General features: G+C 39.9%; 1 pseudogene; it reads right to left on the reverse strand.

Moving 5' to 3' along the window:
• Nucleotides 1-1051: 1051 nt before the first annotated feature.
• Nucleotides 1052-1844, reverse strand: LOC121864080 (annotated as a pseudogene).
• Between the last annotated feature and the right edge of the window lie 21978 nt (nt 1845-23822).

Consider the following 23822-nt stretch of genomic DNA (forward strand, 5'->3'; position numbering starts at 1 on the left):
TTCCTTTGTAATTTTTCCATCACTATGTAAATGAATCAGGCTCTTGGGGTTGTTTTTGTCATCAACCATTGGGACGACTGGAGACAACCAATCTAGAACTAAGCTTAATGTTGATGTGTTTTTTTCCCACTTACGATAGAGATGTGACTCAAGAGAAAATATAAATTCACCAACAAACTTAAGGAGTTACAAAATGAAGACTTGGTTTAAGGAATAATTAATTGCCCTACTGAGTGACTGACTGTGGCTGATGAACTGACCGAGAATGATTAATTAACTTAGTGACTGATTAACTGACTGACTGATTGGCTAACCAACCCATAGACCAACGTGGAGAAAGAGTGTGTGGCGAACGAGACAGAGAAAGACAGGGAGAGACTGGGGGAGAGAGACTGGGGAGAGACTGGGGAGAGAGATTGAGGAGAGATACAGGGAGATGGGGAAAAAGACAGGAAAGACAGAGGGAGGCTGGAGGTGCTGATAACTGTGAGCCATTAACGCCGCCACAGTGTGCTGGGAAGCGCCAATAACTGGTTCCACAGCACACTCTCCACCCATTACTTGAATTTCACACTTCGGTAAGTGCCTCAACGTTGGTGGCGGCGGCGCACTAGTGGTGGTGGTGGCTGGGTGAGGTGCTGGGGATGGTGGTGGTGGTGGCTGGGTGAGGTGCTGGGGATGGTGGTGAAGATGGTGGTGGTAGTGAAGATGGTGGTGGTAGTGAGGACTGTGGTGGTGGTGGTGGTAATAGCAATTAGTTCTGGAGGTGCATGGGAAGAGGAGGAGGTGGTGGTAGTTGTGAAGGTGGGAATAGGTTGTGTGGATGACGTGATGTGGGTGAAGTTGTGTGGAAGGCATGATATGGACGAGGGGATGTTAGAGAGGTAGGAATGAATAGGATAAACACAGCCGTCTATTTATACAGGAGCAAGAAAAAAAATCACCTCTTCCTCACTCCTCCCCCACCCCTTGTACCAAGCCTCTCTCTTCCAAGACTTTTTGGTTGGAAGCCAAATATACTTGTTATACTAAAAAATTAATTAGCCTCCTCATCAATAGATAAAGATATATAAAAATAACCACACAACATCTACAAAGTGTCAGTATCAAGCAGCTGCTTCGAAACCAAAATGATGGTCTGAAGAAAAGTGACATTTATAAAGTCGGTAGAAGCAAACAGCTAAAAAGGAAGTTCCAATGATAACATGAAGCCCATGGAAACCAGTTGCTACAAAAAAAGTAGATCCATAGACAGAGTCTGCAATTGTAAAAGAAGCTCCTATGTATTCGAAAGCTTGGAGAGCTGAAAAATATAATCCTAAAAAAATAGTTAAAGCAAGACTTTGAATTGCTTCCGAGTGATTTGACCTTGTAAAAGCATGATGTGCTCATGTTACGGTAGCTCCAGACGACAAAAGAATAGTTGTGTTTAAAAGCGGAATTTGGAAAGGATTAAAATGTTGGATACCAACTGGTGGCCAACATATCCCAATTTCAATTGTTGGAGAAAGTCTACTATGAAAAAATGCCCAGAAAAAAGAAAAAAAGAACAATACTTCTGATACAATAAAAAGAATTATCCCCCAACGAAGCCCTTTTATTACAACTTGGGTGTGGAGCCCCTGGTAGGTCCCCTCACGTGTTACATCTCGTCATCATTGAATTATTGTTAAAATAGTAGCTAAAAATCTTAGCAGGAGCAAGTCTATATTAAATTGGTGAAATCACTTAACAAGCCCTGTGGTTAGTATTATGGCTCTCACTGACCCTGTTAAAGGTCAGGGTCTTATATCAACTAAGTGGTAAGCGTGGTGTCCGTGTGATGACATTAGTTAACTTCTCTGGCATATAAAGTCCTAAGGACAGCAAATACATACGATTGAATTATTGCAACAGCAGACTCTAGTATTAAAAGAAGGATTTGAGCTAACATTAAAAATGACACTAAAGTCAAAGACAAAGAAGGGCCTATATTACCTAAAAGTGTCAACAAAAGATGCCCTGCAATTATATTAGCTGCTAGTCCAACGGCTAAAGTTCCTGGTCGAATAATATTTCTTAAAGTTTCTACTAACACTATAAATGGTATTAGAAGCCCCGGCGTCCCTTGGGGAACTATATGAGCAAGTATGTGTTGGGTATGGTTGATTCAACCAAATAAAATAAAAGTTAGTCACAAAGGTAAAGCAAGCGCAAGAGTTATCGCAAGGTGTCTGGATCTAGTAAATACATACGGGAGAAGCCCGAGAGTGTTATTAAATATAATAAATCTAAATAAAGAAATGAATAAAATAGTTGAACCTTTAGTGGCTTGCCCTAAAATAGCTTGAAACTCATTGTGAAGAAGTTGTATAATTTTAGACCAAACTAGTGCTCAACGTGAGGAAGCCGCTCAATAAAGGTAAGGAATAAAAAGTAACCCAACAAAAGTTGATAATCAATTAATTGATAATGAAAAGATTCTTGAAGAAGGTTCAAAAATAGAAAATAGTCTTGTTATCATTTTCAGGTTTTTTGGTGTTTTTTGGGACCAACACACAAACTCCCAGAGAGCCAAACTTATGTGGTCAATCATCTCCCACACACTCTCCGTGATGACCAATAAAGTGACACTTGGAGCAACACAAATCCCAGCTATTAAAACTAAACGACTGTCCCCTTGTACACCTTCCATGGCACTGTGCTACTCTTCCACCTCTTTTCAACTCCCCCACTCACTCCCATCTTTATCCATTCTCTTCCTCCTCCTCCTCTCTTTTTTCCCAACCCTATCACCCTCTTCCGCTTCTTAAACTGTCATTATCTTCACTATTTCTTTCACGACTTCCCTGGAAAAAAAAAATCAACTCTGGCAGTCTCTTTTACCCAAGTTGTCGTATAAACTTGTGAAACGGCAATGGAAAGGTATTCTGGGTGTCTTTTATACACTATATCTACAGTATATAAAAGAGTGAGGCTTATGGGTGTGAGCTGGTGCAGGGGAGGAGGGAGGAGGAAGGGAGGAGGATTACAGGGGTTCAAAGTTGGCACGATAGTGGTAAAATACTATTGTGAGGAAAGGAAGGAAGGAAGGAAGGAAGGAAGGAGGCAAGGAAGGAAGGAGGCAAGGAAGGAAGGAGGCAAGGAAGGAAGGAAGGAAGGAAGGAAGGAAGGAGGCAAGGAAGGAAGGAAGGAAGGAAGGAAGGAGGCAAGGAAGGAAGGAAGGAAGGAAGGAGGCAAGGAAGGAAGGAGGCAAGGAAGGAAGAAGGGAAGGAAGGAAGGAAGGAAGGAAGGAAGGAAGGAAGGAAAGGAACACACACACACACACACCAAAAATCATGTCGTATCTCAGCGGTGAACCAATTAAAATCCCAACCCTGAGCTATTCATTACTGACACAAGTTTTAAATAATTGTATTCCCTGTAATTCCCTCTTAATCAGTCTTCGTAATATCAATTATCTACGTACGTATTGTTTAATCCTTTACGATATAATATAAAACATTTCTAACACTTTAATTACTTTGTCTCTGCCATTTTCTCCTTAAATCACTCACCATTCCATTATCAATCAATCAAATATCAATCAATCTGTCTAATATCAATATGAAGTAATTTATAACACAGAAATAGAGCCTTATATTCGGTCGGCCGGTTGGATCTTTCCTCCTCCACAGTTATCGGAGTTTGTGTTTTTCCTATCTTTCGTAGTCTTCTCGACCACCTCTCTCAACCTTTTTCGTTGTCTTATCTTCTTCTTCTCCTTCCTCTCTGTAGTTGTTGGTGGGGAATGAGTGAGGGAGATGTGTGTGTGTGTGTGTGTGTGTGTGTGTGTGTGTGTGTGTGTGTGTGTGTGTGTGTGTGTGTGTGTGAGTGAGGCCACACAAGTAGTACTCAAAGGAGGAAAACCTGAGCGGCGCGGCGGCGAGTGAGTGAGGACGACCCCGCACTGGTAATAACGTCACTCGGTTGTTCTCGAGGTGTTGATAGGACCAGCTGTATCCCGAGCCACACAACACTCCCGCTGCCTCTGGGAATCTCTCTCTCGTCCACCGGTTACCCACTACAACACCTCTCTCACAACGTTATCTTTTCGGTTTAATCATGGAACGAGATTTTTGTCGTTCGAGAGTACCACTATAGTAATAATTAAAATATGAATCATTTTACTTTCATAATAATAAGTACAATAATAACAACTACAACACCGACAATAAGTGTAATGGTAATAATAATAAAAATAAAAATAATAATAATAATAATAATAATAATAATAATAATAATAATAATAATAATAACAACAAACCCTCATTAAAAGAATTGGATGAGAATAATAGCATAAAACACCTTATTCACCCACCCCACCGGACACCTGCATAGCCAAATGTGACGAAGACTTGGCTATTGGTCGCGAAATAAATTACTGTATAACACACCTCTTGGCCTTCTGCTGCCTACAGTGGTCGTCTGCACCTCCACCCACTCACCCACTACCTCACTTCCCACCTCCAATTTTGGCTCTCTATCCATCCGCATTCTCCGCTCTACCATTATCATCATCATCATCATCATCCCATTCCCATACATCATTTATATCAGTGTCCAGAGATTCAATATCGCTGACCTACCAATACCAGGGTGATTTACTCCAGTCTTCACACACACACACACACACACACACACACACACCTAGTTCTTCCTCCTTCACAAAAGAACAAAACTTCCGTCCGTTATTGTCTTGTCGCCATATAAGATATTTTACCTGTGAATGTTATGTGAACTTGAGAGGTATAAATAAACATCAATTATGACCCCCGCAACAAAAAATAATAAAAAATAAAATAAATATATAAAATAAATAAATAAATAAATAAATGAATAAACAAATAAATAAGAAAATAAAATAAATAAATAAACAAATAAATAAGTAAATAAAATAAATAAATAAATAAATAAATTAAGTGAACACACCAGACCAATTGACAGTTCCTCTTTATTACCGAGTGAGAATTTAGCGTTTAATCATAAGATGAAACAAACTAGTGGAAGCTTAATCTTCATGTGATCCAAAAGTGGTTTAGTATCTTAAGGTGTAAATTCTATTAAGCTTCATCAGAGCCATTCCGCTGTAGATCGAATTCTTTCTTAACTCAAAAAGACAAAGTTTGCTATTGATAATCCTCGTGTGTGTGTGTGTGTGTGTGTATGTGTGTCAAGACCTTCAAGAAAATTTAACATCAGACTGTTCCTTGCCAAACGTTCATCATGTGTCGTTCTATCTTTGTATCACCCCCCCTCTCTCCATCTTGACGACTTCGGATTCTTTTTTTAAGAGTGCTCGAGGGTCTGATCTCTTACCTTCTTCGCTCTTGCCTACAGTAACTCTCATCACTGCTACACTGCCTTAAAATACACCTTCCACTCCTATATCAATGATCACGTTCTGGTGAGATTCATACCGCCATCCTAACCTAACCTACAACTCTCCACTGGACACGTACTTACTTGCCATCAACACACAGCTGCAGCACAATATTCAGTATACTTGGTTTATGATTCAATTTTTCTCTCCTATTCCTCGTACCCTATGAAATGTTCAGCTCCGTACCTCCTATACTTCCTATAACACACAATATACCACCCCGGAAAAGTTCTCCTTGTATACAGGGCACTACAGGCAGTAACTTTGTGCGTCGATGCTGTCATATCTATTTTCACTCCAAAGGTTTCTGGGTAATAATATAAGATGGCAGCATATATGTGTGACCAAAACAGTCTGTTATCCAAATACCTTGTAATTCTTCTCCACACTTCTTATCTATAAATACACGACTGTGGTTGAACCTTGTGACCGAGCACCAGTCTTATCAGGTTACCAGGTTTGCATTATGGAAAGAATCAAGAATTCTTCATCTGTGACACAAGTTCCGGGAAAAAGTTTAGTTGTTCGTAGTTTTGAACACTTGTTAACACGACCCACGCACAACTGGCACACGCAGCTACAACTTTCAGACTAAGTTTACTCTCCTCACTATCCTTCCTAATCTTTCTCCAATCTCTCCACGACACACATCCTGCCTTGCAACACACACAAACAGCACCACAACTTCTTAACACGAATTACACCCCTTATCCCTTCACACAACTTCTCACTCCCGTCCCACGCGAAAAAAAAAACAATCGTCGAGTCATTCTTCCTTATCTCATTATCAGTTCCCAGTTCCGACAATTACCAAGTACATAGCCAAGGTGATTCATTTTCGACGTCAGGTGTAGATTACGCAAGTTTAATATAAGTTCTACGAATATAATCTGCTAAAATAAAAAAATCTTGAGCTTTACACCTGTAGGCGTGACATCAGCCTTCCCATATCCTCTTAAAGTACTGTATTAACACTGTAGTGAACTAGACCTACTGCCCAAATCTGAGACCATCTGTGTGTCGACTTTTCCGTAAGTGAAGTTCTTACCAGCCGATGGAGATGTGTCCATACTACTGTACTGATATAAGCTCTACCTAGATATCAATACATCAGTTTTCATAGAATAAGATAGCATGAGAGAGAGACTAACACACATTTATGTATAAGAATATAATATGCAAGTATGTAAAGTGAGCAGGCAGGCTTGTTTATATGAATGTATAATGAACACATACATGGACAAGTATGAACCAAAATTAGATCAGTTTCTGCTGGCCCACTACGTCTCTACTAACCCCCCCCCCAAAAAAAAATATAATAAAAAATAAAATAAATAAATAAATAAATAAATCCTATCTTGTGTGTCCCAGGTAAACATGACCCGGAACTTTATAATAAGAGTGTTTACCTTTACAAATATACTTCATAAGTGTATGTACATGTTTTTACTGCACACACATTTCTTAATTAAAAAACGACGAACTGAGAATATTTATCGTATTTATTTTATGAACAAATAGCATTAATGAACCTACCATAATATTAACAAAAATATAGTGATGAAAGTGGTTTAAGCCCGACCTACTGTACATCTTCCACAACCCGGTTTAAACACAACTAGTCTACCCGTTTAGGTTGTATGTAGTTTATACCCACACACCCACCCAGGACGAACAAGAATTCCACTAACACCAAACCCTCTCTTAGACAATTTCTGGGCCACCAAAAGATTCCAACATTATTTTACCTTAGGGTTCATTTACCTCCGCTAAATATCGGGTGTGACGTGTATGTCCGTCAGTGTTTACCCAGTGGGATATGCTCAGGGGTGTGTGAGAGAGATAGTCGTGAAGGGTGAGGCGTGAGGTGACGGCGGCAGGACACACACACACACACACACACACACACACACACACACACACACACACAGACACACACACACACACACACACACACATTGTCTATGCATCACACACCGAGCTGGAAGACATTGCTTATTGAATCCACTTGGGTGACATCCTATGCATTACATCATACCCGGATGTAATGCACCTGTACCTACGACCTCACCAACATATCCTCATCCCCAAGGTGCAGGGCGGAGGGAAATAGCAGTGACTATAAGTAAGAGATACATTCCTCTTCATTACACCTGATGTACTGGTGCTCACACACTTCTCAAGTATTATAACGTGTCGGATAATAGTGCTCGTAAAACTCTCTCAGGTAGCAAGTTGACCATTACGCTTAATGTGGAAGACTCTCTCTCTCTCCCACCTGCATTACACCTGATATATATTGGTCTTGAAGGTGCACTCACTCAAGCACGCACTCACTACCATCTCACTCCACAGGTAGATATCAGACCAAGACACATGAGAGAGAACTTATATAATAAACAAAAAACCATCACACTACTGCCGCCCCTTACACTAAGCTGGGTAAACTCACACACACTCACTATCCTCGGGCAACTACAAGACAAACCGGTATATAAAACCCCGTTCCGATAGCTGTTCACACACACACACACGGGACAAAGAACCTCCCATCACCACCTAATATGCAGGAGCACGGCAGGAGTAAACGTGTATGTGTATGTATGTGTGCGTGTGCGCGTGTGTGTGTGTGTGTGTGTGTGCGTGTGTGTGCCCCTCATCCCACCCCAACCCCACACCATTTACCTTACTTCAACCCACCCCACCCCACTCTGCCCCACTCACCTACCTCCCTCTTGCCTGCCTTTATGGCCACTACTCTCTCTCTCTATATATATACTTTTCCACCACATTTTTCCTTCTGCTACGAACTTTTTTCTTCCTAAGTTTCACACATACATATTTTTTCCTTGCTCTCAAATACGTCTTCCGTTCGTTCTTGTTCTTGACTTTTCCTACATTGTTCTTTTATTCTTATTCTTTAACTTCCTCATCCATTTGTTCCCAGTTTCTCTTTACTTTTCATTTGCTCTTCCTCAATATAAGTTTATTCTTCCTTTCTTCAATATTTTCTTCGATTGTGATTCTTAATTTTTGTTCTCTCAATTAGTCCCTCCTTTACCATTATCTTCCTCCTATTGTTTTTCTCTTCCTTATGTTCCCATTCTTACAACTATATCAAGTCAAGCAGATAAATTACTTAAGTATGAGATATATTCACATTTTATCCGTCAATCAATCAATCAATCAATCAATCACACTTAACACATTCACCGACAGACTGAGAGACAGACAAACAGACTGACAGCGTCATTTTACAGTTCATATTTCACGACGGTAAAATGATGTGTGAAGGCTTTGTCTACTTGTGGAAAAGTCCGTCAGTATTCAAATAAATTCAACAAATAAGGAGGGGGGAGAGGGGAGCGGCTTCCACGATGACGTCATAGTTTGTTTACAAGCAGATGCCGTAGGTGGGTTCCCTCCTCACTGTCTTTACGAGTACATTAGGAAGACACTAAGACAGTCTATTAACCACTTGTACACGGATCCCCTCTAAGCTGAATAGAATACAAATACTTACTCTTAATTTAGGCTACTTTCGTATAGTTATCTGTATGAACGTGAGAGTGAAAGTATAAAATAAGCAAGAATTTTAAAGACCTTATTTCTTTGCTTCTGCCTCAACTCACGTCACATCTTGTCTTCCGGTGATGACACAATAATTAAAAGTTCATAATTAAGTTTGGAAAAGATTAATTGCTTGTTTCATGAATATTTTTTTTTTGGGGGGGGGGGGAGAATATTTTAATTTCACTCTTGAAAACTACGAGGGAAAGTAATTTTGATCAGAAGTTGTGTTTTTTTATGTCAACTTTCTCCTGCCTCAGTAAATTAGTTGATAGTTTATTTACATCGATTAATCAATTAGGTTCTTGACCCCCAAAATATCATCTGTTCTTGACCCCAAAACACATCATCTGTTATTGACCCCAAAACACATCACCGTTCTTGACCTCAAAACACATCATCTGTTATTGACCCCAAAACACATCACCTGTTCTTGACCCCAAAACACATCACCTGTTCTTGACCAAACCACATCACCTGTTCTTGACCCCCAAAACACATCACCTGTTCTTGACCCAAAACACATCTGTTATTGAAAAACACATCATGTGTTATTGACCCAAAACACATCACCTGTTCTTGACCCCCAAAACACATCACCTGTTCTTGACCAAACCACATCACCTGTTCTGACCCCAAAACACATCACCTTCTTGACCCCAACACATCATGTGTTATTGACCCAAACACATCATGTGTTAGACAAAACACATCACCTGTTCTGACCCCAAACCACATCATCTGTTCTTGACCCCATCACTAACACATCATGTGTTATTGACCCCAAAACACATCACCTGTTCTGACCCCAAAACACATCACCTGTTCTTGACCTCAAACCACATCACCTGTTCTTGACCCCCAAACACATCACCTGTTCTGACCCCAAAACACATCATGTGTTATTGACCCCAAAACACATCATGTGTTATTGACCCCAAAACACATCACCTGTTCTTGACCCCCAAAACACACATCATCTGTTCTTGACTAAAACACATCATGTTTTGACCTAAAAACATCATCTGTTATTGACCCCAAAACACATCACCTGTTCTTGACCCCAAAACACATCACCTGTTCTTGACCTCAAACCACATCACCTGTTCTTGACCCCAAACCACATCATTTGCTCTTAACCCCAAAACACATCACCTGTTCTTGACCCCAAACCACATCATCTGTTCTTGACCCCCCAAAAAATAATCTGTTATTGACCCCAAAACACATCACCTGTTCTTGACCCCAAAACACAAGATCTGTTATTGACCCCAAAACACATCACCTGTTCTTGACCCCAAAACACATATTGACCCCAAAACACATCACCTGTTCTTGACCTCAAACCACATCACCTGTTCTTTACCCCACGAGAACCCCAAAACACATCACCTGTTCTTGACCCCAAAACACAGCTCTCTGTTATTGACCCCAAAACACATCACCTGTTCTTGACCCCAAAACACAAGATCTGTTATTGACCCCAAAACACATCACCTGTTCTTGACCCCAAAACACAGTAGCTTCTCAGAATGGCTTAACGAGAACACACACACTGGAGCTCTTTCCGTTCTCGATGTAAGCTGACGACACAGTTAAAAACACAGATGACGCAGTGGACAATGGACCACTGGACCAAATTGACGCGAAATGCCTTATATCATACAGCGCAGGTGGACCGCTGGACCACATTGGCAGAAAATAAAGGGGAACCACTGGACCACATTGACAAAAAATTCATCCTAACGTAAATAAATTAATAAATACATAAATCAATACATAAATAAAAACACAAAAGAGGTTAAATCACATGAGCGAATTACAATGAATCAATGAAAAAAGAATTAATAATAATCAACGTACAAAAAAATATCCACAATCACATCCCCAGAGAGAAAGAGAAAGAGGTGGAATTAACACGAGAGAGAGAGAGAGAGAGAGAGAGAGAGAGAGAGAGAGATGCAGGCAGGCAGAAAGAGGGAACTCAAGCCAGCCTGCCTTGGGTCGCTCACCACCGCCAACACAACTTTAAAACAGGGTATCCGTGGAGGTCACTACATAATGACTGCAGGCGTTCTTCTAACCCTGATTTAAAATTTTGCCCCCCATTTCTTACACAATTTCTTTTAACATATTTCTTTTCGTAGTTTCTGAAATACACTCCTATATACACGTCCATGTAATACGTTTCTAAATATACACCACCTGTAATACTTCTGTGATATATCCACTGTAATACACTCTTATTCACAAAACTTCCATTATACACTTTTATTAATCAAGTCCTCATTCAATATAAATAATACAAACATACTAAAACACACATATATCATACATACATACATCAACACGTACAGAAACAAACACAAAACGACAACCACCGCCTCTGGTCTTCAAGGGGGTATTAATATCGCTTAAAAAACACTAAACAAAAAAAAAGTTTCTTCCAGTAATTGCATCAGGAATCCAATTAGTGCACCTTAAAAAAAACGAAGAAAAACGAAAAAAAAACGGAAATCTTGAAAAAGTTGGGATAAACACACACACACACACACACACACACACAAAACACACACACACTCGTGTTGTGAACTAGGTAAAGTCCTGCCAGGTAATTATTCAACTCTCTATCTATCTACCTGACAATTCCTGGATCATTCTAAACCGTATGGTATTAAATAGCGATATACTGAACTCTCTATATAACGGACTTATCTTTCTATATAATCCGTTAGATGGGGAGGGGGGGGGGGTCAAACTAATGGACCTTCGATATAACGGATTTTCATCACCATACAGTCCGCTAGATGGAGGTTTGACATCAAATAGAATCTCGATATAACGGAATAGAATCTCGATATAACGGACTTTCTTCTTCATATAGTCCGTTAAATAGACGTTTTACTGTAATTATTATTTTTTTTCACGATAATTTAAACTAATTTATATAGGAGTGATCGTGTAGTAAATTATAGCACAAAGTATAATTGGACAGCATCGTCACTCTCCTAACTATAACTTTGCTCCTATCATCATAATAATCAACGACACATTAACTAATTTCACCAACAAGTTATAGGAGGAGAAACATATAATTATCCCCAGTTAGCACACACGTCAAGTGCGTTTATTGGTTAGTGGGACTACTTTATAATATATTTACCCTGACAGACAGAGAGACAGACAGACACAAATTATTTATCTTTTAAAAATTTATCTAAAATTACATTCTCTGTAATTTATACTGTACCGGGCGATATCTCAGGCACTTAAAATCTAGGAAGTTGAAATTTGGACAAAATAGTGACCAAGTGATGTGGCAAATATCATTTTCTTTAACTCACTGTACTGTACACCTCCCCCCCTACCCCCTTCCCCCTAATCTAAGTGTGGCAGAAGTACAGTAAAAGGTGTACCACTACTGTACTTGCTGTATATTATGTAACACTGCTTTAATAAAGTACTCCCTATATTTCAATAATCATTAATGTTAATTTCTACAAAATTCACGAGAGAAATTCATTATTTCATAATTTTCCTTTCAGGTAAATTATTAGCATGATCCAGGTGACACGAAGACCAGTGTTGCCACATCAACCTCAACACCTCATTATAGAAATATAATGATGTATAATTAAATTGAAACATAATAACATGGGACAAGGAAATACACGAGATTATTTCTATCGAATTATTAGTTACCGAATAAAATAACATAAGTGTTTCTGTAATGATGGGTTATGGTATCAAATTATCAATGGTAACTGTTATATGATGGAGGTTTGTCTTCACCACGGGGGTCAACACTCGTAAGCTGGGCTGTTTTGTTCCATAAATTACGCCTCAGTGTTCACCTTGCCAGCCCAGATATTAACTTCACTATAACAATGGGTATTGAATATTGTTGAAGGATTAAATCTTTGGCCTCTGAAGTATCACCATATTATTTGTCAATAATATAATCGAAATCTTTTCTAAAATATTTTTTGTCTTACCTGGTTAATTAACTAAGAACGATTTTGAATGTGAACATCTACCTGTCTGGTTCACCTGTCCATACCTTTTACTGCCTAAAGAGATTATTTTACCCCCCTCTTCATTCACTTAATTAAGGACATTATTCTATTCACTCATAACTGTATAAACATCCAATCATCAAACATCATGTAAAAACACTTTGGAAAATGTTATGATACGCGTTAACTTTGTCCCCCGATATCAGGTCACCTGCTGTAGCCTCGTTACCCAATCTGGTCAGGTCTTCTTTCGAGGCCGTAACCTTAAACTCAATCATGGTTCTCGCTGAGGTCAGGGTAGGCCAGGAAGTTCTAAAGAAACATATGCTGCTGCTCCATTAAGTTCCCTTTCAAGGTAACTGACATAAACCTGCATGACATAAACCTACACTGATCATTAATTCACACGTTTTAGCAACACTGTCGGGATCATACGAACATATATACTGTAAATAAATTAGTTAAATAAATAAATAATACACACACACACATTACTGCACGTATTATTCACAGTATATAATTAATTCCCTGTGATATTTACCGAGGAACATTTCCCAACAATATTTCCATCCACAATATTTTCCTCTGAAGAATTTCCCCGATACAAACTACAGTAGCCACTCCCACGGTGAAGCCTGCATGAGGTGACCCTCACACACACCCGCAACAGCTGCATTAACATGTTGACAATGACTCTCTTTGTAACTAACTATAAATTTGTTATTCTACCCGTGTAAATATTCAAGGTTGAGAGTTACCATCCCGGAGTCTGTCTCATACAACTGCCAGCCTCGAGTGGACACAAACGTAAAAAATTTTTAACCCGAATTAACAATCTAAACAATAAAAAACTGAAAACTATCCTTAAAAATACACAACAAAGAAATAAAAAAATCCTTTGAAAAAAAAATCACCATAAAACACCTTTAACAAAACACTAAAATACACGTTTGAAAAGCCTGCTCAGAGAAGTTACCTTTAAATTCCAGCTAAGAGAAGTTACCATTAAAAATCCACTGCTGAAAACGCCTCTGACAGAAAACAAGATCCATGACTCATCATGCCCACCGCCACCTGACAATTCTCTCGTAAATAAAAACAGGAAAACATCCCCCGTAATAACAGGAAGGCACGCCACAACTTTCTGACCAATACGGTTCTCTGTCACACAAAAAACAGCCATTCCTAGTTGCCGCAGCAGCTCTGGCGAGGCGTCCATCTCCTGCAAGAACTGACAATTTTCTTGTTTTGAAGGCATAAGACAGCTGTGCGATGTACTCGGAAGGAAAACAATACTTATGGGTAATATTTACTTAGAGTTGGATCACCCACCCACTGGATACACAACATACTTCGTTTATAAATACAATACAATACAATATAATACAATACAATACAATACAATATAATACAATACAATACAATATAATACAATACAATACAATATAATACAATACAGGTTAAATGCTTACAGCTCTTCTCTCTGCAACAATTTCTATAACCTCTTTCCTCTCCATTCTTGGTGTATTTTCCACTTCTTACCCTCACATATAAACTTAAATGCACAACTTTAGTCCCTGGAATAAAACTTTTATACCACCAACACTCTTCTTTGAGCTGTAGTTTTATACGTGTGATTCTTATCTGTCCTCTTCAGTATGATGATTTGACCCCCAGAGTATGATGACTTGACCCCCCCCCGAGTACGATGACCTGGTTAGTAGCATTAACCTTAACGATCATTAACACTGCATATATCCTGGGAAAAACTAGATAACCATTACCCTAATAAGACTAATGGGCCTATCTTTCCCATCTCTTTACTTAATCCTGTTTCTTCTCTCCCCCCTCAAGTCTTTCCGCTATATGACACTCCCTTCCCTTCCCTTCCCTTCCCTCCAGTCATCCTCAACATCCCCCCTTCCAACTTTTATCATAACGCTTGCAACATCCCTCTATAATTTTCTCCTCCAGCATCCTAACCCCCTTAACCTGTCCATCCTGGGTTAAATCGTCTCGTTCTGGAGCAACATATACTCAAGAACGGACTTTTCCTTAAACATGAATAAGTCCTTTATGTTCAGCATAAAATCTGTTCTTTCATGGACGATGGACTCGACTGACACAATGCCAGCGAGAGCCGACATTCAGGCGTCTTCCATCTCAACAAACTAACGCAAATGTAAAGTAATATCTTAAATATTATACCGGATACCTGCATTACCCTCATTCTCCTCAGCGTGACAAGATGTGTAAAGAAGGCTTCGTGGTGGCGCAGTTATTCACCGTCCGCCTGCAGGACGTAAAGGGCCGTCGGGTTAAGATGTCCCCCAGAGTATGAGACGCTGTTGAGGATTAGTGGCTCTCTCTCTCTCTCTCCCTCTCTAGTAGTACACATTCCCATCCCAACAGAAACGTCATGTATTGATCCTCTCTCTGTCTCTCGTCGTGAACGTTTTTCTCTCCTTTCACACGCCATACATCGATTCTCTCTCTCTCTCTCTCTCCAACACATTTCACACCTCCATCCCTCCTCTCTCATCGTCTATATTCACAACACATCTAACTCATCCTTTCTGCTGGTGTGATGATACATGCCTCATATTTTATTTTTATCATAGACAAATACTCTACTGTATATATTTCAACAGGTCTTTATTTTTTTTCCCTTTTTCCTGTCGAGCCTTGGTCCATTGTCCCTCAGAAACAATAAACATGAACAAGACAACGCCCTCATTTCAGTCTTTTTAAAAATAATTCTCAAAGGTGTTTTAATGATGAAAAAAAAATATATATCGAATGTATCACAAATATAAACCTTAACTTGTTTCGCTAAATCTTACGAGATATTTTTACACGCACGTACGCACACATACATACACGCACATATACACACACACACACATTTGTTGCCGACCAAACAACTCCAGAAATAAACAACACGTGTAAAATTACATTACAACTCACTTACATCTGCCGTTGTATACACATTAAACTCAAAATACAATGTTAAACTCAATAAACAAATAAATTCTTTGATCTTTATGCTACACTTTACAAAATGAAAGCTCATAGAAGATTATATAGTGTTTTCTACCTTACAGGATCTTCTTCCCGAGGGTTAAAATAAAGTACAAAAGTTAAGTCGTTGTGATTCAGTTTGTAGTTCTTACCAGAGATGTTACAGGACCATATTACAGGAGTATTTTTTTGTACCCGGTAACCTCCTCACGGTGACTTTGGTGGTGGTGGTAGGGGAGTGAAGAGAAGGGGAGGAGGAGGAGGAGGAGGAGGAAGGGTGGAGGAAGAAGAAGAGAGGGGTAGGGGAGTGAAGAGAAAGGGAGGATGAAGAAGAAGAGAGGGGTAGGGGAGTGAAGAGAAAGGGGAGGATGAAGAAGAAGAGAGGGGTAGGGGAGTGAAGAGAAAGGGAGGATGAAGAAGAAGAGAGGGGTAGAGGAAGAGAAAGGGAGGAGGAGGAGGAAGGAGGAAGAAGAAGAGAGAAAGATGGAATAAAGGAGCAGAAGCTAAAGTTTTAAGGAAGTGGTAGACAGGAGGAGACAGAGGAGAAAGAGGAGGAGGGGGAGGAGAAAGAGAAGAAGGTTTGAGGAAAAGAAACAACTGGAAGAGTAAATAAAGAAATGGAAGCAGGATAAGAGAGAAGACGAATGGAGGAGAAGAATGAGGTAAGAAGAGAAATGAAAAGAGGAAGAGGAGGCGGAAAAGAGGGGACGAGAGAGTGAGGAGTTATGAGATGTGTGGGAGGGAGGGAGGGAGGGAGGGAGGGGGGAGGGAGGGAGGGAGGGAGGGAGGGAGGGAGGGAGGGAGGGAGGGAGGGAGGGAGGGAGGGAGGAGAGGGAGGGAGGGAGGGAGGAGGGAGGGAGGGGAGGGAGGACTTAGAGAGTAGTTTAGGAGACAGGATGGCAAAAGTTGGATGGAGAGGAGAGGAGGAGAGGGAGGAAAAGGAAAGAAGGGAAGAGGAAGGGAGAAAAGGGTGAGGGTGAAGGGGAAAGGAAAAGGGAAGGGGAGGAGAGGTAAAAGAAGTGCAATTTATGGTGACACGTGAAAAGATGGACGAGAAGGATGAAGCAGAAATTGTAAAAGTCTGTGTCATTTTGAGGTGAGGTAAAGGGAGGGTCAGTGAGGGTGGGGGATAGGGATGAGGCTGGGGTGAGGAAGGTGGGGGATAGGGATGAGGCTGGGGTGAGGAAGGTGTAGGATAGGGGTGAGGAGAGTGAGGCTTGGGTGAGGAGGGTGTAGCATGCGGGGGTGAGGAGGTAGCTGCTGGCCACTGCTATCCACATTACCTGCGAAAGAAAAACACAACCGTAAGCTCCTGATTGCCTTTCAATACACATCTATACAAATTCAATGTCTATGAAATAAATCGGTCAAGAAATTTATAATAAACATTCGTGTCGATACGGTGTTGGATATTAAAAGAACCTCCACAATACATTCACCAGAGCATGGCCCTCTCCCCACCACAACATGGCCCTGTCCCAACCACAACATGGCCCTCTCCCCACCACAACATGGCCCTGTCCCCACCACAACATGGCCCTCTCCACGTGGGATGTTGACCGTGTGTGTGTGTGTGTGTGTGTGTGTGTGTGTGTTAACAAAAAAGTACATTTAACATTTCTTTTAAATCCTGAAAAAAAATATAAAAAATACCCAAGAAAATATATACACGTTGATGAAACAGGAAATAATAAAAAAAAAGCTTTAGTGGTGATGATGATGATGATGACGCTTTGCTGATGACTTTTTTCTTACTTTTTAGTGATTTTTTTTAGCGAATGTTGTAGAGAACGAAGCTTAATTTTGCGATTTGGGGTTTTGTTTACGAAGTGTTTTTAAAGACTTAACGAGATAATTTTTTTGGGGGGGACAGTTCAACATTTTCACCACTGTCAACACAGCGTGAGTTTTGGTGGTTTTCCCCCCGCCTGTAAACCAGTAAAACAAACACTGACTCTTGTTTGTTTATAATGTTTCCCCAACGAGTCAATGTATCACTCACTAACATATTTATTCCGTATATATTCACCAAGAGAATAAGAACATAAGAATGGAGGAAACTGCAGCGGAACTATTGGCCCATACTGGGCAGTCCCATTTACACCCAACTCCTATTGCTCATATAAGCATCCAACCTATGTTTGAAGCTATCCAGCGTATTAGAGTTTTGGATGATATTTGGCAACTTGTTCCATTCATCCACTATTCTGTTTCCAAACCAGTGTTTACCAATTTCGCGCCTAAATCTAAATTTGTCTAATTTAAAACCATTGTTACGAGACAGACATAAATTAGCAGACATCAAAGGAGGATTAAGTCACGTGATCAAAGTTGACAGACCATTGTTTTTGGTGTGTGTTTGTGTGTAAAGACGACATTTATCATAATATGTCTATTCGGCCAAAAATCAGTGTCATGTCAACCTTGAACTTAAACCATTAATAAATCCTCAGGTGAGTTCAGGTAATTTAAGAGTATCTCACCAACACATTCATCAAATTTTCATATGAGATTAAAGGTCAGTTCCAGGGTTCAACTCTGGAATGACTGACTAACTGACTGACTGACTGAATGACTGAATCACTCACTCACTTACTCACTCTCCTGGCTTACGCTGTGGACAACTGTGTAAATCGGGTATATGGTAATTAGCCATAAGGATAAGAGCCATGAACAGGGAGTATATTATTAAGACCTGAGGAGCTTTCATCTCTGGCGATAAATTTGGGAGATGGCGATGATGACTGGGGTGGCGATATTGTACAGTACATACCTGTAGGTTAGGTCAGGTCAGGTCAGGTCAGGTCAAGTCAGGTCAGGTCAGGTCAAGTCAGGTCAGGTCAGGTCAAGTCAAGTCAGGTCAGGTTAGTTAAGGCAGTGTGCGGGGGACCTTAATCTACCCTCCTGCTGCGACTTGGTCAGGATCCTTGGTGCACGACTCTTTTACATAATGTTCCTGGAATATTACCCTAAGTGTATAACTTTCCTGACATAATGTATAATTAGTGAGACGGCCATACTTGGGCCTTGATCCACCTGCACAAGGCTTAGTTTGTTTACTTAACACCTCACACATAACATACGGTCGGCGGCCACAGAACAATAAGAACGTCGGGAATTCGGAAACACTTTATATATTTTTTAAGGTGTTTTCTCTACAATTCTTGACGAACACTTGGTGCAGTATATACGACTTGACGACCACCTTCAATACCACCGCTAAACTCTCCTGAACGAGAGGCTATATCCTCCAGTTACAGCGACTTGGGTTAAAACCTTGTTAAGGACTGACTACCTGCACCCTCCTCTCCCGGGCTCAGTTAAACGAGATGCTTATAACACTAATATCAAGACAAAGGATAAACTCCACTAATATGCTAAAGTATCTCTGAAGCTGAAACAAACAAACAAACAGAAAAACTGGAACCAATGTTTAGCTGACAGATTGAGTGATGACACACACACACGTCGCGCGCGTCCGGCTGTCAGGTACATCACAACATCAACCACCAATAGGATACAACCATTCTATTTACTTCTATTTAACCGTCACATAAAAACAATATAAAACCAACAATAAACGTTGTCCGACTCTCGTGTTACATATCTTTATTGACTTCATTTAATTAGATTCCAAACAGGGTGTTATTTTACGACATAAATGTAGTGTTGTATTGTCCTGCTCTGGCACAAGTAGGTCACATTAAATGGCCTTATTAACCCGTTTGACTTCGGTGTAAATGAATATATGTATATATATATCGTAAACTTTGGTCAGTGGGGTCAGTCTTGGCTAGAAAATAGGATAATTGGGTAATGAACAAAGAAATAAAATAAAAGAGAGAAGAGAAAAAAAAGAGGAAAAATATAAGAATTCGTAATGTAAGAATAAAAACAGAAATATATACTGTAAAAGGTAATGAAAATTAGAGACAAAGGAAGAGACAGAGAAGCAGCAGAAGCAGGAGGGGAAGAGAAGGAAGGGGAGGAGGAAACACGGTCTTAACTGTGAGAAAGTGTGCATTACAGCGAGCTTCATTCTCCTCTTAAATGTGGATATAGAGCCCAGCCTTGAGGTCACACATGGGACGATGGCTTCATACTACCAACAATAACACACACACACATTTACCACTCTCTCCCGCGTAAAACACACAACAATGTTTTATCCCTCTAACCATTTTTCAGTAACACAAAAATAACAACACATCGTAAAGTGTTCTTCTCTCACATAAATAAAATTTTGCCTTTCTACTCATTTTTTTTACATATACAGTTATTTATTGTTTACTGTCTGACAAATACTTGAAACACACTTGAAATGTAACTCCAACTTCTGAGAAACAAATTATAATTATTAAACAAAGACAGTTTCCGAACTAACAAAAACAGTATTTGACCTTTTTTTGTAGAATGTTAAAAATAAATTACACAGGGGACTTACAAAATAACAGATGTCTTACGTCATGTCGTTAACCTTACTGTAATTTATCATGAGGTATAACATTTAATACCATCTGATTAAACTACTGTAATGTTAATAAGAGGTTTACAGGGTGTGCCAAGATAAACAAATATATACATTAGATTATTTTTTTGCAGAATATTAAAACAAAAGCAGTCAAGCTAAATTTAAAATGGCACTCTGGCACCGTCTACAATTATTTTTTAGAAAAGGTTGGTTAAAGGAACTGAGGAAAAAGTTAGAATGGGAACACGACTTGAAGATGGCGTTTAAATTAGCTGAAGAAATTAAGTGGCTATATACAGACAAGGAATGAAAACAGCATCGTTATAAAAGACAATTAAAAGGAAGCTTTAAGCTAAGAGTCCCCATAAACACAACGTAATTAGATCTTGTTCCATTTTTTGTTTTCTTCACAGACATAAGGTAAAGCAGCTACTACCACCTCGACCACAGTAGGAAAAATGGTGGACTGGCTGCCAGGCTTTGAGGTCAGACGACAGTGGAGTGAGCCGGGATTTCCCAGATGGAGTGGAGTGGTCCAGCTGGCCTTGTACAGCGGCCTCCACAAATTTCGAGACACATCATGTTGGCCAAAGGCGGCATCTGGTAACAGCTTCTAGTACAGTAGTATGAAATATATATATATATATATATATATATATATATATATATATATATATATATATATATATATATATATATATATATATATATATATATATATATATATATATATATATATTTAGCGAAAGAACAGCCGTTTATAAAGTGGGTTGTAATTGGTGGACTGATTAGGTGCTGCAAACTATAATAATATTTACATGAACTGTGTTTCATTATTGCTAAAGGTTACGTAAACGATTTCATATACAGTCTTGACCAGTTGCCAGATACGACGTGTCTTGAAATTTGTGGATGTAACTGTATGACTGTGGTGTTCAACTGCAATTCACGGACGAGGAACCTCAGGTGGCGGTAAGCAGCGGTGGCGGGGATGGTACAGCAGCCTTGTGCCCTAACTGACAAGAGGAGGTCACGATGATGATCAGAGAGAGTTCATAGGGTCATTGTACCTGAATATACATTTGAAGAAAAAAAATGATATCGTGTTGACATTTTGCGCAACACGGTGACATTTCACGGCACAAACGACCGCTTAACAGAACAACAGCGTCCCTACAGCCAGTTACAGCAGCGAGGAGGAAATAAAAAAGTGAACATCGTGTGGAATAATAAAAGGTTCGTGCTCGACACTATTTACCGACAGACCAACACTGAGACACAACACAATACTGGCACAACACACATCCACCCGACACGATCAAATTATTTTTATTTTAACAGTTTTAAGTCCCACGCCCCACATCGTCTCTCTTCCACACTGCTGCAGACTACCTAAGTGTAACATTTCTAGCTTACAGTTCAACATTTTTTTCTCATTCACTTTTAGTTGGCAATTAAAATGGTGTTGTGTATCACTTCATTTCGTAATCTTATGCTCTATATAATGTTCCCGACAATATCACAGTTAAAAACACGTGAAACATTTCCTGCTTGCCGTGTAAAGGTGTGAAGAGTGAGAGTATCAACACACAATAACCTGCATGTAACCTCCACCTGTATGACAACACACTCTTACTGAACACACTCTTACTCCTGGACGCGAAGCCTTTGTACACTCTATGACAAAACTTATTCAACCAAACTACTAACAAAACGCAACTTACAACACGGCAACACTTCCTAGACCACAACACTCCTCTCACCACAACACAACTGCCGCAATACACGAAAGATAACACAATGGTAACATCGTGTTAAGATATCATCACATATAACACCCAGCAACTTTTATTCTAATACAACAATACACCGAGGCTACAGTAAGTCTTCCAACACAACTCTAACAGTGACTCAAAATGTCTAGAGTCTTTGGCCAAGTCTTCCATCATAATGCTCTCGTATCCCCTGGGAGCATTGAAAATATTACACACTCTCTCTCTCTCTCTCATACCAGCTTATTCTGTGATATATAGTCGCTCTGAACTTAAATACGAGAGAGAGAGAGAGAGAGAGAGAGAGACGGCTGTGTGTGGTGTACAAGAACAATTGATGATTATACCTAATAAGGTGAGAACGTGGGAAATACCCATCACGGGAAGCTAGTTTACGAGTGGGGGAAATATCCGCTAGAGGGAGTAAGGTATACTAGCAGGGGGATTACCCACTAGCGAGAATTAGGCATACGCGTAGGGAAATACCCACACTGATACCAGAGAGAGAGAGAGAGAGATCAAACACAGTCGGAGAGGGACACCTGGCCCCCCTAATTGCCAGCGTTAAGGTGTTATCTAGCAGAGCGAGCGAGATAGAACGCTTCCCAAGGTTACACTCCTGTGCACAGCGCCTCCCTCCTCTCCACCGGCCCTCACACCTTGTTTAAAAACGCCCACAACGACCCCACGAGAGAGAGAAGCAATAGACAGGTCAAGGAAGGGAAGAACAAGGTTACAAGGTACTCTTAAGACAGGTCGTAGCAAGGTAAATTAACCCCAGGTCTTGTTAACCTTACAACACCCGACCCACAACTGTTGTAAGACATAAACAACACTTAATCAATGTTTTCCGAGAGCAATTAAACTCACACCCAATTAAGTCTTCATGGTCTTGTTGATATAAAGTGAGAGCATTGTAGTGATCATTGAATTCATTTTTTAAGACAGCCAAAGAAAAGTTAATTCATTTCTACGTAAATAAAAAAAAAACACACACAAAGACCATCAAATTTCTCCCTTTGTCACAGTTGGGTAGAGTTACTGGTAATTTTGAGGTCACCTGATAAACACAGCCAAGCCAGAAACGACATAAACGGATACATAAGACACCCAGCTGGCGTCTTACCTCATACTTCACAATAATCTTTCATTTCTAGTTGGCTCATTACCCAACAGCACCACGACGGAGGCTCCTCTTACCCAGTAATCTTGGTAAGAGTTCAATCATTAGTTCCCCTCCGGCACTACACAAGACAATCTCTCGGGCACGACACAACGGAAAAAAAATCAATTGTAAAAGATCAGAAAAAGAGTCAAATTTATCGGACTCTGCACTATTTACACACACACACACACACACACACACACACACACACACACACACACACACACACACACATACACATATATATACACACACACACACACATTCTCGCTATCCTCACACAGGCATTAAGTTGGTCACTTACAGAGTTCAGAATCCAACGCTCAACTAAACAGAAAATTGTCCTCTATTAAACATAACTCGGCAATTTTTTCCCTTAAACATAACTCGGCATTTTTTTTCCTCT

Source organism: Homarus americanus, unplaced genomic scaffold (assembly GCF_018991925.1).
Source record: "Homarus americanus isolate GMGI-L3 unplaced genomic scaffold, GMGI_Hamer_2.0 scaffold55047, whole genome shotgun sequence".
In the NCBI taxonomy this organism is placed as follows: domain Eukaryota; kingdom Metazoa; phylum Arthropoda; class Malacostraca; order Decapoda; family Nephropidae; genus Homarus; species Homarus americanus.